We start from the raw sequence: 18,269 nt of genomic DNA, 5'->3' as shown, positions 1-18,269 counted from the left end.
GGGGAGGACAAGAGACAGAGAGAGAAAGATACCATGGGGGAGAACGACACATAAGGAGAAACAGAGGGAGTGGGAGAGACAGGGAGAGAGATGGATAGAGAAACAGACGGATAGAGAAAGAGAGATGGATAGAGAGAGAGAGAGGAGAGAGACACACAAGGGGGGGAAGAGGGACCACTGAAAGGGGGAGACACCACTGAATGTTTAAGTAATATTGTAAGTGTCTATCAAATGCTAATAGTCTACAATCTATTTTAAATATCTGAAACAAAACCGCACATATAAATGGGATCATTAATAAATTATTACTTGTTGTCCAACATACACCTAAGGAATCACTGGTTTAAATGAAATACTATAGCTACAGGAGACCGAGGCGAGAGAGAGAGAGAGACAGAGGGGAAAGAGAGAGAGAGACAGAGGGGAGAAAGAGAGAGACAGAGGGGAGAGAGAGAGACAGAGGGGAGAGAGAGAAGAGACAGAGGGGAGAGAGACAGAGGCAGAGAGACAGAGGCAGAGAGAGACAGAGGGGAGAGAGAGAAGAGAGAGAGACAGAGGGGAAAGACAGAGGTTCACACCATTGAAAAGAACAATACAGGTGTCAAACTGTAGAAAGTGTTTTTTCAGCTATAGTCTTGCTTTATAAAGTGACAGTCAGTATCTCCATATCACACTGCAGAGTATCTTCATTTTCAGGGATCAGCCACCAACAGGAAGTTCTGTTGTAATAGTTTTAGCAGATGATGCTTTATTTGTTTTTGACTGGTGTGCTTCCCTCTGGTCTGTTCCCTTTACCCCTTCTTTATCCAAACAGTAAAAGCAGCAGATAATATTATTTTAAGTTTTTTTTTATAGACATATCCTTTTTTAATGAAAAAACTCAAGAATATGTTTTTAGTACACACACACACACACATATATATATATATATTTGCAAAGCTAAGACTTTTGTGGTTATTTATAAATGTAAAATATATTTTAATGATGGACACAATTACATAAATAATGTCAGTGAATAAATAAATGGGATTATGTGAAAATTAAGCTGCAATGCTTTGCAAATTAAAAACGTATTGTAGAGTTTTGCAATTAAAAAAGGCACAAAAAAAAAACAAAACAACTTGTAATAATAAAAATAATAATATTAGCATAATTTCAAGGATCAAATTAAGAAATGCTTCATATAAGTGTTTATATAATGATCCATTAGGCACACACATACTTGCTTTGTAAATTAAAAAATATATTGCAGAGTTTTGTATTACAAAAACTTATAAGTGCATCAAATTAAGAACTGCTACACAAAAACAGATTAGTTGTTATATAATGATCCATATGCTATCACAGCACTCACATAGGCACAATCTGCACTTTGTCTGCAGCACATTCCTCAGTCATCCAGTCAGTGATATATTACTAAACTAGTATATATTATTAAATATACAGTGGGACCTCGGTTAACGAACGACTCGGTAAACGAAATTTCGGTTTACGAATGAAAATTCTGGGAAAAAATGCCTCGGTTTACAATTTTTTTTCGCAATACGAACGAATTAATTGGTTTTCAATGCATTCCTATGGGAAACCGTGTTTCGGTTTACGATTTTTTTTCGCAATACGAAACAAGTGTCCCGGTTTTGGAGCCATTTGCAGCAAGTTGCTGAGCCTTTTGGAGCCATTTGCAGCAAGTTGGAGCCATTTGGAGCCTTTTGCAGCAGGTTTTGGAGCCTTTTTTCTCACCTCCGGAACGCATTAATTGGTTTTCAATGCATTCCTATGGGAAACCGTGTTTCGGTTTATGAATTTTTCGCAATACGAAACGTCCCGGAGAACGCATTAAATTCGTAAACCGAGGTCCCACTGTACTGTCAGTCTGTGTCTCTGTGACCCTCTCCCTCACACAGACTTCACCTATATCAATGCTGGAAAGGAATCTGATTATACAGTTACACTGCAGCCGGCCACACTCATATATGTTAACCATTATAATATTAATATTAGTCCACTCATATATGTTAACCAAAAACAGTCATGGATATGATCTGTTAACGATTGTCACCCATAATTTTGGGTGACAAACGTTAGCAGATCATATACCATGACTGTTCTTGGTTAAGTTATGAGTGGATTAATATTGGTTCCTCAATTATCTTGTTTGTTTTAAACATTACTGCCGCCATAACGCTAATTTTAGAGTGCCACAAAACATGAAAACCTGGCACCAGCACAAACAAGAGGCAACAAGACTGTCAGAGAAAAATTATTGGTTTGCTGAAGGGAGGGTGAAAGCATTGTAGGAATCTTAGAGATCTCCATCCTTAATGATGCTTGGAAGAAATCCAGCAAATCACAAGATTAACACATTCTGTGTGCCAACTAAGAATCTGTATCCAGTTAGTGGACGTTTTACCAAAGCTCTGAGCTACCAACTGTTAAACATTGCAATTCAATGCACTAGCTGTTCTAGGGTGCTGCAGACTGTTCTGAGACTAGGCCTAAGTTACTAACCTGAGCTGATGTGATGTCCTGGTCCACTACACCCCATGTGGCTCAGGCTCCTCCACTCCTCCTCGGCTCGGTCGGCTCCATCCTCCTGGAGAAGTGAAGTCTTAGTCTTCTTCTCCTTTACTCCAGAGTCCACCCTGGCTGACGCCACCACTCATTGCAGCTGCAGCACGCCACTGACTGAGTGTGAGCACACACACACTGGCTGCAGGTGACAGCAGCAGCAGCACACAGCACAGTCCTCCCGGTCTCCTCCTCCAGCCAAGTCCCAGGGCCAGGACAACTCAGACACGTTTGCCTCCTACACCGTAGTTGCTGATGAGTCAGTGACAGTGACCCCAGTGCCGCATTGCCACGCACTTGCAAGCAGCAGCTCAGCTCTTCTCCCTCCCTCCTATTCTTCCCACCTCAACTTGAACAGCGCAACAGCCCGGCGCGAGTCGCGATGTCACATGACCCAGTACCACACGTCACTGACTCTGTCAATCAGCAGGCACGCCTCCCTGCAGTGCTTTGCTGATTGGCTGAGTGGATCAAGCTCATCATGGAGGCAGTTTTAAGAACCGCCTCCATTGGAGCTACTATCAGTGCCCTGCAAGCCACCAGTGGGTGGCGCAGCTCTTAGTGAGCAACGAATTGTTGTTTTGGATCAATGTTGCGCAATTAATGGAGAGCAGCGGTCAGGCTCACTGCCTCCTAATTGCGCAACAATGGAGGTAATCGTAAAAGGTGAGTTTGAAAGTAATAGATCTTAGTTCAGATCTTCAAGCAACAAACAATTTCAGGCTGCTGGTTAGGCGCTGCTACTAGTGATGTGAAGTTCGGTTCATCCTGATGAATCGGTTCATTTCGGACGGTTCGATTAACTGAACCGGTTCATGAACCGATTCATCAGTTCACCTACTGTAACCGGGATCTAATAGCACCAGCTCGAAGGGGGCACCTTGCAGGGTCACAGTAATGCGGTGGTATTCAGGGGTTCAAAGGATTAACCTTGTAGTTATTTGGGAATCTGCCAGAAGGAATCGATGGTTTATTAAGAGAACACTGTATCGTTATAGTTAATGTAATTGGGACACTTTAATTCTGGGTTGTTGCTTTTCTATGACATGGGCAGTTTAGTATGAGCGGGTTAATATGGCTGGGAGCATAATAATGATGGATATATTATGTTGTAAATAGACGCGCGTTCTAATTGGAGGTGAAGTATAGCAGGGCTATTCCGTCTCCCCTATTCTAGCTGCATTGGTCCTGTGCGCTCCCAGCCATATTAACCCGCTCATTCTAAACTGCCCATGTCATAGAAAAGCAACAACCCAGAATTAAAGTGTCCCAATTACATTAACTATAACGATACGGTGTTCTCTTAATAAACCATCGATTCATTCTGGCAGATTCCCAAATAACTACAAGCTTAACCCTTTGAACCCCTGAATACGACCACATTACTGTGACGAATCAGTGTACTGAATCAGTGTACTGTGTACTGTTAACTCAGTGATTCATTAGCAACTGAGTGATTCATAGCAGAACCAGAGTTATAACACAGTTGCTAATGAATCACTGAGTTAACAGTACACAGTACACTGATGCAGTACACTGATTCAACAGCATGTAATATGATCCTAGAGTGAGGTCTCAGTGATTCATAGCAGAAGCAGAGTTATAACAGAGACCTCACTCTAGGATCATATTACATGCTGCTTGTCTGACTGAGCTGACTCAGGAACTGAACTGTTACAAACGAATCAGTTCAGTCTGGTGAACCGACTCATACAGTTCAGTAAAAAGAACCGGTTCAAATGAACGATTCGTTCATGAACTGCACATCACTAGCTGCTACTTAAGTCAGAAGAGGAAACACAAAGTAACACGCTTAGGATTAGGTAAGGCTTGTTAGCTGAACAGAAAGTTATCTGGTAGTTGAAACAAAACACAGCAGCTCGTTTCAAATTGTAATATCCTTACGATAGCAGCAGGAAGAATTGTAGAGCTTGTAATTAGAGCTGGTTCTGTGATGTTCACTCTCAGGCAAACACAGGAAACAAATTACTAAGCACCTGTGTGTAGGTGTGATGGAAGTTTATACCAGAAACTTAAAGGGACAGTGAGAAGGTGCTAAAAGGGGCAGTGAGAAGCTGGTAAGAGGGAAATACATGACAATTGTTGAATGTTTACAGAAAGAGAAGCGCTCTCTAAGGAACGAACAACAGTTGAACATTTTGTTCCATGGCGATTTACCGCCTGGGAACAGACTCTTTTAGCCCAATAATGCTTTTCACAGGAAATAACTTTCCTGAAGTATATCAGTCTGATCCTGCCTAACAAGACCAGTCTCTTTCTCTATGCTATTGTTGAATGTTAGTTTTCAACATTAAGAGCTCTCCGCCTGTCAGTGTTAGTATATTCTATTCCGCAGAACACAGCTGCTACTTTGAATAGATTATTAGGGCCACAACACCTGAGAGTTTAGGGAGGCTACACCCCTCTGAACAGAAAACACACAAGACTGCAACCTGGGCCACAGAGCGCATCAATTGGAAATGCATCCTTCAAACTGCATGTTTTTTGTTAATACATTGCTCCTTTATTGCCATCTAGTGGAGAAATATGATATAGTATATAGCTTTAACAGGAAAACAGAGGCAACACGTTTAAGATACAATTAATATAATGTGAAAAATGATCACTAACAACGTGGTGAAATGTCTCTTACAAAATCATCTTTTAATTTATATCTGCCCCCGGCTCATACCTACAGAAAGCAGGTGTTGCCCCTAGATACTTAACACCTTCCTTCCCCGCTGAGCTATTATCATACCCTGTAGACAAATACAACAAAATAAAAAGACAAACAAATAAAATAATAATACTTTGATGTTATTTTATATGGCATACATAGGGCTAGGTCACAAGTTTAACGTGACACAAAATAGCACTGAAAAATTGTGCACTTTTTCAGACCTAATGTAAATATTGCATAAGAAAAATACATGAAAAATATATTACTATAATGTGTTCCTGTTGCATTTATACATATTAAATGTAAAATAAAGGTTTATTATTGAAAAAAAATTATTTAAAGGGATATGGTATATGACAACGTGCTGGACTCGTAAGTACTCAAAAGTGTATGTGTGTGCGCGTGCGCCCAGTGTGTGTTTGTTTATGTATACGTATGTATGAATATGTATGCGCGTGCATGCGTGTTTTTATGTACGTGTGTGTATGAGTATGTATGTATATGTGTGCGTGCCCATGTGTGTAATTATGTATGTGTGTGCGTTTATGTGTGTCTATCAGTATGTATGTGTGTGCATGTGTGTGTTTATGTATGTATGTGTATGAGTATGTATGTGTGTGTGCATGTGTGTGTGTTTATGTATGTGTGTGTGTGTGTTTATGTATGTGTGTGTTTATGTATGTGTGTGTATGTGTGTGTGTTTATGTATGTGTGTGTGTATGAGTATGTATGTGTGTGCATGTGTGTGTGTTTATGTATGTGTGTGTATGAATATGTATGTGTGTGCATGTGTGTCTTTATGTATGTGTGTGTTTATATATGTGTGTGCATGTGTGTGTGTTTATGTATGTGTGTGTATCAGTATGTATGTGTGTGCATGTGTATGTGTTTATGTATGTGTGTGTATGAGTATGTATGTGTGTGCATGTGTGTGTGTTTATGTATGTGTGTGCATGTGTGTGTTTATGTATGTGTGTGTATGAGTATGTATGTGTGTGCATTCAGTGTTTTTAACTTGCATTTCAATTCAAAGCCATAGTATTGACAAAACTCCACTAACTGAGTGGAGGTTTAGTGCACCGTCAGCTTAGTACTTGAGATATCCAACATGAGTTTTTCAGAGTGCCCCATAGAAGTCTATTACATGAAGGTATTAATGCATCTGTGCTATCCAACTTCCAAATGGCATATATTATTCAGTTAAAATTAACAATTAAAAATCAGAAGAGAAAAATACATTACTTTTTTCACTTTGAACCATCTTGCAAATGATTAATAAAATTAGTAGTTTTAAATATCTAAATAAATATTAGATATATTTTAAAATGACACAATTTTGATTTTCCTAGAGTGGTGGCTTATCCTATTTTGCTCAATTTATGCATGGTCCTACCCAGTGCTTTTTTGTAAAAGAAAAGGTACTGGTACTCAAAAAAAAGGGCCGGTACTCATTGATTATTGATTGATAAATTCTGCTCAGTAACTTTGAGAAAAGCAAAGAGACAACATTGTTTACAATCGGCTAGATTACGAGTTTTGCTGTATGAGTGAAAAAGCAGCGTTATGGCTCTTTTTCACTACCGCTGGTATTAAGAGTCTTGCAGGTTTAGCTGCACCGCACACCTTTTTGGTCGTAACGCAACGTAACTACCGCAGCTTTCCAAAAGTCCTTTTTCAATCGATATTACGAGATTGCCTGGGAGGCCAAAAAGTGAGCGGTACATCGCCACCTGAAAGTCAGTAGTTATGAGTTTTATGCTACAAAGCCGTAACATAAAACTCATAACTAAAGTGCTAAAAAGTACACTAACACCCATAAACTACCTATTAACCCCTAAACCGAGGCCCTCCCGCATCGCAAATAATAAAATAAAATAATTAACCCCTAATATGCCGCTCCGGACATCGCCACCACTAGCATAAACATATTCACCCCTAAACCAATGCACTCCCACATTGCAAACTCTAGTTAAATATTATTAACCCCTAATCTGCTGTCCCTAACATCGCCACAACTTACATTACTGTTATTTACCCCTAATCTGCTGCCCCCAAAATCGCCGCCACTATACTAAAGTTATTAACCCCTAAACCTAACCCTAAGTCTAACCCTAGCACCCCCTAGTAAACCTTTCCCTGCTATTTTTGCCACTCCCTGCATACTATTATTTGTGGCTCTAGAGTATGCTCGCCTGTTACACGATTTCAAGCCCTCAAAAGCCCTCTGTTATCACTCTCAATTTTTTTTAACACTTAATTGGCAGAAGGGTGGACTGTAGAAGTCAAGCAATCTCACACACACATATATATGTGTATGTGTATATATATATATATATATATATATATATATATATATATATACATATATACACATATACACATATACATATGTGTATTGAGCAAAATAGTTAATGTGTGCGTGTATATATATATATATATTTATGTGTGTGTGTGTTTGCGTATATATATATATATAAAAAAGTGTGTGTGTATAAGTACTTATTGATAGGTCTATAAATATATTTATAATTTTCATAAATAAAAAGAGAGAAGCGCTCAACCAGGGAATGAACAATAGCATAATAGCTTGTTCTATGGCTAGTTACCACCCTAGAAGCAGCCTCTTTTTGCTCAATATGTGCCTTTCACAGAGAAGAACTTTCCTGTAGCATATCAGTCTGATCCTGACTTAACAGTGTAGTCCAGCCCCGAAATACCAGGCAATCCCTCTCTGAACGAGAGAAACAGCAAACCCCCAGACGTACGTTTCGGCCTATTGTGGTCCTCGTCAGTGAGGTGCAGTCATATCCCTCTAGGCACACTGAGCAACGGGTCCACGTCTGGATTCCCGCATCATACTTAGGGAGACTTCCCCAAGTATCATAATTTGCATAAATAAAAAGAGAGAAGCGCTCAACCTGGGAACGCATAATAGCTTGTTCTATGGCTAGTTACCACCCTAGAAGCAGCCTCTTTTTGCTCAATATGTGCCTTTCACAGAGAAGAACTTTCATGTAGCATATCAGTCTGATCCTGATTTAACAGTGCAGTCCAGCCCCGAAATACCAGGCGTCTCTGAACGCCACCTACCTACACTTATTAACCCCTAATCTGTTGCCGCCACTATACTAAAGTTATTAACTCCTAAACCTTAAGCTAAAAATAAAACCCAGCCAATAAACCCTTAAAAAAAACTAACACTATCCCCCGAAGATCCACTTACAGTTTTTGAAGACCGGACATCCATCCTCAACGAAGCCGGGAGAAGTCTTCATCTAAGCGGCAAACAGTCCTCAATGAACCCGGGAGAAGTGTTCATCCAATCGGCAAGAAGTGGTCCTCCAGATGGGCAGAAGTCTTCATCCAGACATCATCTTCTATCTTCATCCTTCTGACGCGGAGCGGCTCCATCTTCAAGACATCCGGCATGGAGCATCCTCTTCTGTCGACGGCTCTTCAAGAATGAAGGTTCCTTTAATTCCGATTGGCTAATAGAATTCTATCAGCCAATCAGAATTCAAGGGACGCCATCTTGGATGATGTCCCTTAAAGTGAAGGTAAAGTTACATGGTTTACCACACATCCAGGCATTGTATGACATTAACATATCCAGATTGCTATATTATTTTTTTTATAAAAATATTATTAACAGTTTTATTCTTATTGTTATAATTCCTACCGTTATCTAGCACGCTCCGCCCACCTTCCACTTCCTATCTCTCTTAGTGAGTTTATGTATAGAGCGGTCCCAACCACTCTATACGTAGCTGCAATGCGCGTTCACAAGCACCGAGCGCATTGCCCCTCCAATGGCAATTCAGCTATTCATTACCGTTTCATCATATTGAAAATTCTCAATCATACAAAGTTATTTTTGTTCATGGATAAAACGATTGATAACATTATTGTGTTATCAATCCGTTTTATCCATGAACAAAAATAGCTTTGTCTGATTGAGAATGTTCAATATAATGAAACTCTAATGAATTGCATTCTAAGTGTAAGGCATTGCTTCAGCACTCGGCAGCACTCACTCAGGCAGACTACAACGCAGAGGCTCTGCTCTTCTGTGCACACGCTAAGGGAGTCTCCTAGCACTGAACATGAATACCGCGCAATCCTCAGACACCCGTGCTGCTCAGGCACTGGCAAGCTTGTCCAATCAGTGCGCTGAAAAATTGACGTATCCGTGGTAATTTCTGTTTATTACAGAAACCGGGTAGGCGCATGCGCGCATCGGGAACGCGCAACTTGAGGCATAAAAAATGTCACGCATGCGCAAATCGATCTATACTCTAATGACGTAGCTGCCCGGCCGCCTAACGGCCAGAAAGTCAATTGGGAGATCACACAACGTGATCAGGACCTAAAAAAAAAAAAAAAAAACGGGTTGAATTGTAACTTGTAAAAAATTATATTTCATTGCTGATAAAATGTATTTAGAACGAACTTTCAAAAAAATCATGAATGAAACTACTATTGATTTTACATTAACTATTTAACTAAGTATAGTGAAGCATGTAACTTTACCTTCACTTTAAAGGAACCTTTATTCTACAGTAGCTGTCGAAAGAAGAGGATGCTCCACGCCGGATGTCTTGAAGATGGAGTCGCTCCGCTAACTATTCTACCTAGTTAAAATAAATACAAACTTAGCTGTGAAATAAAAATAAAACCTAAGATAGATACAATGTAACTATTAGTTATATTGTAGCTAGCTTAGGTTTTATTTTATAGGTAAGTATTTAGTTTTAAATAGGAATTATTTAGGTATTAATTGTAATTTTTATTTAGATTTATTTTAATTATGTTAAAGTTAGGGGTATTAGGGTTAGGGTTAGACTTAGGGTTATGTTTAGGGGTTAATAACTTTAGTATAGTGGCGGCAATTTTGAGGGCAGCCGATTAGGGGTTAATAACAGTAATGTAGGTGGCGGCGATGTTAGGGGCGGCAGATTAGGGGTAAATAATATTTAACTAGTGTTTGCGATGCGGGAGTGTGGCGGTTTAGGGGTTAATATGTTTATTATAGTGGCGGTGATGTCAGGAGCGGCAGATTAGGGGTTAATAATTTTATTTTAGTGTTTGCGATGCGGGAGGGCCTTGGTTTAGGGGTTAATAGGTAGTTTATGGGTGTTAGTGTACTTTTTAGCACTTTAGTTATGAGTTTTATGGTACAGCTTTGTAACATAAAAGCCATAACTACTGACTTTCAGTTTACGGTACGGATCTTGACGATATTGGCTGTACTGCTCACTTTTTGGCTGGACAAGCAAACTTGTAATACCTACGCTGTGGAAGTCCCATTGAAAAAAATGACTTTTTGAAAGCTGCGTTAGTTACGTTGCGTTACGGCTAAAAAGGTGTGCGGTACAGATATACCTGCAAAACTCGTAATACCAGCGGTAGTGAAAAAGCATTGTTATGAAGCTTTTTCACTCATAACACAAAACTCGTAATCTAGCCATATGTAAGTTTTAAAAAGGTTTTATGCTTGATTTTTAGATCAGCATTTGTGCATATTCTTCTTTATAGTAGTGTCTATTACATGCAATTATATGAAAATTGGTGTATACGGTCCTTTTATTTTCACATCACATTAAAAAAATGATAAAAGTTATATTATCATTTATAAATTCATTGGGATGAACCATTTCCTTAGAAACCATCAAGAACCAAATAACAGCCCCATCTAAATAAAATCTGTTAGATGTTATTTCGTTTCTTTTTATTTGTGTATATAAAATGTGCTATATGTTTTGCCAGTGTGTTTATATGATTACGTATGTTGTGTAATGTGTGTGCTGCTACGCATGAATGTAGGTACACATGAGCCAATAAATTAAGTAGATATAAAGACAATTCTGGTATATTCTATGAACATGTAACCCTTAAAGGACCACTCAATACAGTAAAATTGCATACTTAAAAGACAATGATTTAACACCATATTTATCAAGCTCAGTATGGAACTTGAGGCCCCGTGTTTCCGGCGAGCCTTCAGGCTTTCCGGAAACAGAAGTTATGAAGTAGCGGTCTAAAGACCGATGCTCCATAACTTGTCCGCCTGCTTTGAGGCCGCGGACAGAAATCAACCCAATCGAATACGATCGGGTTGATTGACATCCCCTGCTAGTGGCCAATGCTTGCCTTGATTAGATCCAACTGTCCGGGAACATCAACTCTATTGCAAAAACCACACCTGTTCCTCGCATCCCACTAACAATATCACTGATAAATGAGTTGATCAAAACAAGGCAGCCCAAGAACTGACTCCATTAACAACTACTCTGTTAATTAAAACACTCTGCCTCCATCCTTTAAAGCATTCAACCCACTTAAAGAAGCAGTCAACTCAAAGGGGCCGATTTATCAAACTTGATGTCCCTTGTGAAGGCTCGCTGGAAACAGAAGTTTTGAAGCAGTGGACTAAAGACCGCTGCTCCATAACTTGTCTGCCTGCTCTGAGGCCGCGGACAGAAATCAACCCGATCTAATACGATCGGGTTGACTGTCCCTCTCTGCTAGCGGCCGATAGGCCGCAAATCTGCAGGGGGCGGCATTGCACCAGCAGTTTACAAGAACTGCTCTTGCAATGATAAATGCTGACAGCGTATGCTGTCAACATTTATCGATGTGCAGCGGACATGATACGCTACTTCATATCATGTCCGCTCGCACATTGTTAAATATGCCCCCTACTCTGAATTAGAAATAAGCAGATTTATTTCGGACAAATTTATTTTTTCTCCCATTATCTAGCCCACTGTATCATATGACAGACATCAGCCAATCACAGACTAGTATACGTATGCCATGTGAGCTTGTGCACATTCTCAGTAGGATCTTGTTCCCCAGAAAGTGTTAATATAAAAAGACTGTGCAAAATTTGATAATGGAAGTAAATTGGAAAGTGTCTTAAAACTGCTGCTCTGTCTGAATAATAAAAGTTTATGTTCATTTAAGAGATGAGTTAGTTAAAGCAGACATCAGTGGGGGTAGACAGTTGGTTCAGTGTATCATTGGCCTATCTAGGACAGGATGTTTTCCCTGTCTCATATGTGTCAGCTGTAATTCTATGATTAGGGGTGAATATTTTTATCATGATTTTATTGGCAAAACGTTTATTTTAGATACAAGTTTACCTTTGTATTTGATCAAATGGCCAAGATGTCAGCAAAAGGAAAAACTCCACTCCCGGGATGAACAGAGTCATTCAACAGGTTTATTCAGCAGTCAGTGAACATCATTGGTATTATATGGCAGCAAAGAACATATAGTTTGTCTGACGCGTTTCGTGCATGCTCGCCTGTGCTTCATCAGAGATACCAGAGAAATGGCCAAGGTTCACTCATTAAAAATAAACATATCAAGAAATCAGAGAATTATAAAATATAATTGTAATATTCTTTGTGATAATGTTAATGCTCCTGTTTACACCCATGAAACAATTAAAATGGGAAATGTATATGATGCTTCATTTGTATCCTTAAATCATAAGACTCAATCATGAATTTGATTGGTCCCTATTTTGGTAGATTATTAAGGTGGTAATTTTGGATTTCATACATATATTATATGAAGTGTATGCTTGTCCAAGATGGTTTTATGTATTTTTATTATTTATACTACACTAAAAAATCACACATTACTATGAGTCTTTGAAAAGGTTGAAACAGGGATTGAGGAATATGTTGGAAATCTATGAAATTTTGGGGCTGCAATAAGATAAACTGAACTGATTTTTTTTTTTTTTTATGAAAAAAAGTTTTTATTGATTTTTCAACAGTTTACAAATTACAAGTAGCAAATCAGACCAACCGCATTACATTCTCAAACATTTTACAAATCTTCTTACCACCATCTGAGATGACCAAAGGTACTTAGCCCATTTGGAGGAGGACCCGGCCAGTGAAGATACTAGTGTATTCCCTGAGCAATTTATCTGAAATTCTGGCCCCTGCCCAAGGGAAGATTGGATATGACTTTATGAACACACAAAAAAAAAAAAAAAATGTGGAAATGTGCTGTGACCCACCCAAACTAACTGAGCAGGAGAGGAGATGGCAGGGACCGTGTCTGATGCCCCCATCCCATCCACCCCCATCCCTTTTATTTATTTCTGGCCTCACTGTACATTATCCAGGGTTCCCACATTCGCAGAAACTGTTCTTTATTATCTAATATATCTGCAGAGGCGCTGCTCATTTGATAATAGTGATCAATTTTGTTCCTAATTATCAGAAAAGAGGGAATCATGGTCTTCCAATACCTTGCAATGGTTATCTTAGTTATAGTGCAAATCAGTGCCACTAACTTATTTGCTCTTGGAGACAAGCCTGGAAGAGGTTTGTGTAATAATGCTTGGGTTAGGGTTAAATTAATCTGCTTGTCCATGACTTCACTAAGGAGTGCTGATGTTTGGGACCATATGTGTGATACATGGCAACAGTACCACCACATATGTGCATATGTTCCACTTTCAGTGCATCCCCGCAGACAACATGTGTTTGCCCGCGCTGAATGCAATCTTGAAGGATGGAAGTACCATCTATAAGCTACCTTAATAAAATTTTCCTTCAAGTGTGCACAGATAGAGAAAGAAGTGCCAGATTTTAGAATATCGCACCACCTTTCAGCGGTCCAAGTAAAATTAAACTCCTCTTCCCATTTAACCATAAACAGTAGTTTGCTCAGCTTGGGTGGGATGTTAAGCTGTATGTATAAGTTAGAAATTGCCCCCCTCATCCTTTCCGCGGCTAAACAGAGTCTCTCCAAATAGGGGCTAACGGTTAATTTATTGTGTCCAAGAACTTCATTTACTCTTGCTCTTAATTGGAGGTAGTGAAGCCAGCTCACTCTCTCTTGTCTATTTAGTTCAGTATATTGTTGAAAGTTTATTAGCTGCATACCTACAAGAGCATCCACAATCCGATATAAGCCCTTATTTGCCCATTTCTCTTGTGTGACCAGGTCGTAATTAGTGGATAATGTCACCAAGGGGGTCGCTTTCAACCCCCTCGTTATCAAAGAGTACTTGGATGTCAGTATTTCCCATAGGGTCAACGTGTGTGATATGGTGATAAAGCTTCTCCAATTAGGGGGCCTATCCTTTTTAGCAGTCCATAACAATTTATATATAGGGTGTATCCTCATCATATCTGATTCTATTTGAACCCATTGAATCCTGTCTAACTGGTTATGCCATAGTGCAGATTGTGCCAACCTAGCAGCGTAATAGTACGCTGCCAGATCTGGCATTCCCATCCCTCCTCCTATTTTATGTCTAAGAAGTGTTTGTTTATTGACTCTGGATCTACCATACTTCCAAACAAACGCTACCAGATCTTTCTGAGTTTTCCGTAATATGGAGACAGGTATATTTATAGGTAAGGAGCGGAAGAGGTACAAAATTTTTGGTAAAACTGTCATTTTGATCGACGTTAGCCTACCATACAGGGAAATATTGAGCTTGTTCCACCTTAATAACAAATTTTTGATATGAACAATCATGGGAGCATAATTTAATTTGTAGAGAAGGTCTAAATTATTTGGAATTATGATACCCAAGTACTTTATACCTTTATCAGCCCAATTAAAGTCGAAATTCAAGGTTAGTAGTTTTTTGGTATGTTCTGGGAGATGTGTGCTGATCGCTTCACATTTATCATTATTGATCTTGTATCCTGAAATGTCTGCAAATCTGCTAATGGTTGAATATACTAGGGGAAGGGAGATCATAGGTTTGGTAATAGACAAAATAACATCGTCTGCGAATAGGCTGATCTTGTGCTCTCTTTCACCTATCTGAATCCCGCTAATATCAACATTTTGCCTAATACTAGTTGCCAACGGTTCAATGCATAGGGCGAACAATAATGGCGACAAAGGGCACCCTTGTCTGGTTCCATTAAGAATTTGTATGGAGGAGGACTTATAACCCGCTATTTTTATGAAGGCAGAGGGGCTGGAGTAGATTGCCGAAACTGCCGTACAAAAATTCCCCATGAAACCCATATTTTTTAACACCGCAGCTAGATACTTCCAATTTACCCGATCAAATGCCTTCTCTGCATCTAATGAAAGAAACAGAGAAGGCACTTTTTGCTTTGAGGCAAAGTCCACGAGATTTATAATTTTCCTAATGTTATCTGGGGCCTCCCTATTGCGAATAAATCCCACTTGATCCTGATGGATAAGTTTTGGGAGAATATCGTTTAATCTGGTTGCTAAAATTTTAGTAAATAATTTAATATCTAAATTAATCAATGAGATAGGCCTATAGTTTTTACAGTGTTGTTTACATTTTCCAGGCTTAGGAATAACTGATATACGAGCTTCTAAAAGTTCTTTAGGAACAGCTCCCCCTTCTAACATATGATTAAATATTTTGACCAAAATGGGGCTGAGATCCTGTACAAATGTTTTATAAAAGATACCTGAGTACCCATCAGGGCCAGGTGCCTTGCTTATCTTCAAGTTACGTATTGCTAGCTTAACCTCATGAATGGTTATTGGCGAATTTAGTTTATCTAGATCTTCTATCACTATCTTAGGCAAGTTACATTCCTGTAAAAATTCATTTGTTTCCTTATCCAATGTGATAGGATTTTTGAGTGAGGGCAAGGCATAGAGTTTCTGGTAATACTGAGCAAAAGTGTCAGCAATGACCTGTGGGTGATTCGAGGTCTGCCCATCATTCTTTTGAATTTGTGGTACCGAGGACGTCCTAGTTATTTCTTTTAATTTAAGTGCTAGTAGTTTATCAGGTTTATTGGCTTGTATGAAGTATTGGGCATCAACAAGTTTTAGGGACCTGGCAGCCTCCTTTGTCAATAATTGATCCAGAGCATATTTTTTCTCCCCCAATAATTTTAATGTGTTGTTATCATGTGATATCTGATGTTGTGATTGCAGATGTTTGATCTAATTTCTAAGGTTTTCTAGTTGTGCCAGATAGGCTTTATTCTGTTTACTAGATTCTTTTATCAAAATCCCTCTGGTGAAAGCTTTTAGGGCTCCCCATATATGTAAAGGGTTAGATACTGAATTATGGTTAAGTGTCAAAAAATGAGAAATTTCCGTCTGTAAATTCTGCGTAAATAGCCTATCTCTAAACAATGTCGGGTTTATGGTCCAGCTCCTGCCCCTATAAGGGTCAATTAAGCCTGTGAGCTTTGTTAGTATGACGTTGTGGTCTGACCACGTTGCCGGTATGATATCAGAAGCTAGTATTAGGGGGGACATGATCTGACTAACTAGAATATAATCTATTCTCAAATATACATTGTGTGGTGTGGAAAAGAATGAATAATCTCTTACTCTTGGATTGATATATCTCCAACTATCCACTAAATTATGGTCAAGAAAAAAATCATAAAGGAGCTTTTTGGGACTTTGAGAGGACCTCGTGGATGGGATCACTGACTTATCTAGATCAGCGTTAGCTACTAAATTAAAATCTCCCCCTATGATTAGGCGAGATTTCTTCCAAGTGATTAATAATTTTCCTATCTTGGACAAAAATGAAGCCTGAGATTCATTAGGTGCATAAATGTTCCCAAGTATAACATGTGTGTCGTGTATTCTACCCTTAACGATAATATATCTACCTGCCTTATCAATAATTACCTCATCTTCTTTAAAGTTTAGATCTGAATGGACCAGAATAGATACCCCGCATTTCTTAGATTGGCAAGTGGCATGAAATTGAGTGGGGTAGCTTTTATCCCTTTTAATATTTTGGAGTTTTTACTTTTGTGAAATGGGTTTCCTACATAAGGATTATATGGGCCTTCAAAGATTTATATGTGTCCAGTGCTTTACGCCTCTTGATATTAGAGTGTAGCCCCCTAACATTATGTGAGACTATATTAATAGACATTTCTTACCTATAGATAGAAAAAGAGAAAGAGACAAATAACAATTCTGGAAACCTAAACTGAAACACTCACCAAGTGTTGTTCGGCCAGGTCCCCCTCCTTGTATGGGTGCAGAGCTGTCAAACCAGCCCAATAGGGCACAAATATGTTGAAATATACCTCTATGAAATGTACAAAACGCTGAAGTGGAAGAACAGTTAACAGTTAGTCTGAGCAATAAAAAATCAAATAACAATTGACCTTGTTCGGTCTGAGCTAGGATCCAGGATCCTGAGATGCAACATAACTTAGCAATAACAAATAAAATAACAGAAATAACAAACATATAGAACCAATATAACAAAAGAAACTTCGGGCATACAAAATTAGCATATGAAATTAAATACCTATCATCGTGGTATTTTAACTAGAATCGAGGGTGGATCTCTTAACTCTGGACTTAAATTAATAATCTTAATTATTTAATAACATACTCAAATGAAGTCCAGTTCTGAAGACATATCATACTTCAGGCTTGCTCTCAAAAAACAGAAAACAAAAAATCGAGCTCCCTTTAATGCACATATCTCTCCTTAGGGAGCATGTGAGGTTACAGTTAAGACATGGGCTATGATTCTGTAGGTCAAGTTGGACTCTCCGGCTCTTGGTTTCGCTTCTTGGTCTTCCCATTCTTTAGCACTGGTGTCCAGGTTCGTGTCAGGGCTTTTCTCTGCTGCTTAGGAGATTGAGAAGGTGTGTCGGATGATTTATCAATATGGAGCCTGTTTAAAATCGATTGTCCTTCTTCAACTGTGACACAGGAGTATGATGTTTTGTCCACTGTAAAAGACAACTTAAAGGGGAATCCCCATCTATATTTGATCTGAGCATTGGCAAGGGCTGCTACTATTGGCTTGAATTCCCTTCTTTTTTTTCAAAGTGATAGGGGATAGATCTGCAAATATTTGGATTTTGTGACCCTCAAAAGTGATCTCTGGAACTCCCCTCACCACTTGCATAATTCTGTCTTTGATATGGTAGTAATGGAGTTTTGTTATCACATCTCTGTGGGCTCCAGGAGTTGGAGGTTTCACCAATGCTCGATGAACTCTGTCCATAAGAAGGAATGATGCATCTTCCTCTGGTAGTAGTTGTTGAAA

The sequence above is a fragment of the Bombina bombina genome, chromosome 4 (genome assembly GCF_027579735.1).
Source record: "Bombina bombina isolate aBomBom1 chromosome 4, aBomBom1.pri, whole genome shotgun sequence".
In the NCBI taxonomy this organism is placed as follows: domain Eukaryota; kingdom Metazoa; phylum Chordata; class Amphibia; order Anura; family Bombinatoridae; genus Bombina; species Bombina bombina.
Note: the sequence above shows the minus strand (reverse complement) of the source record.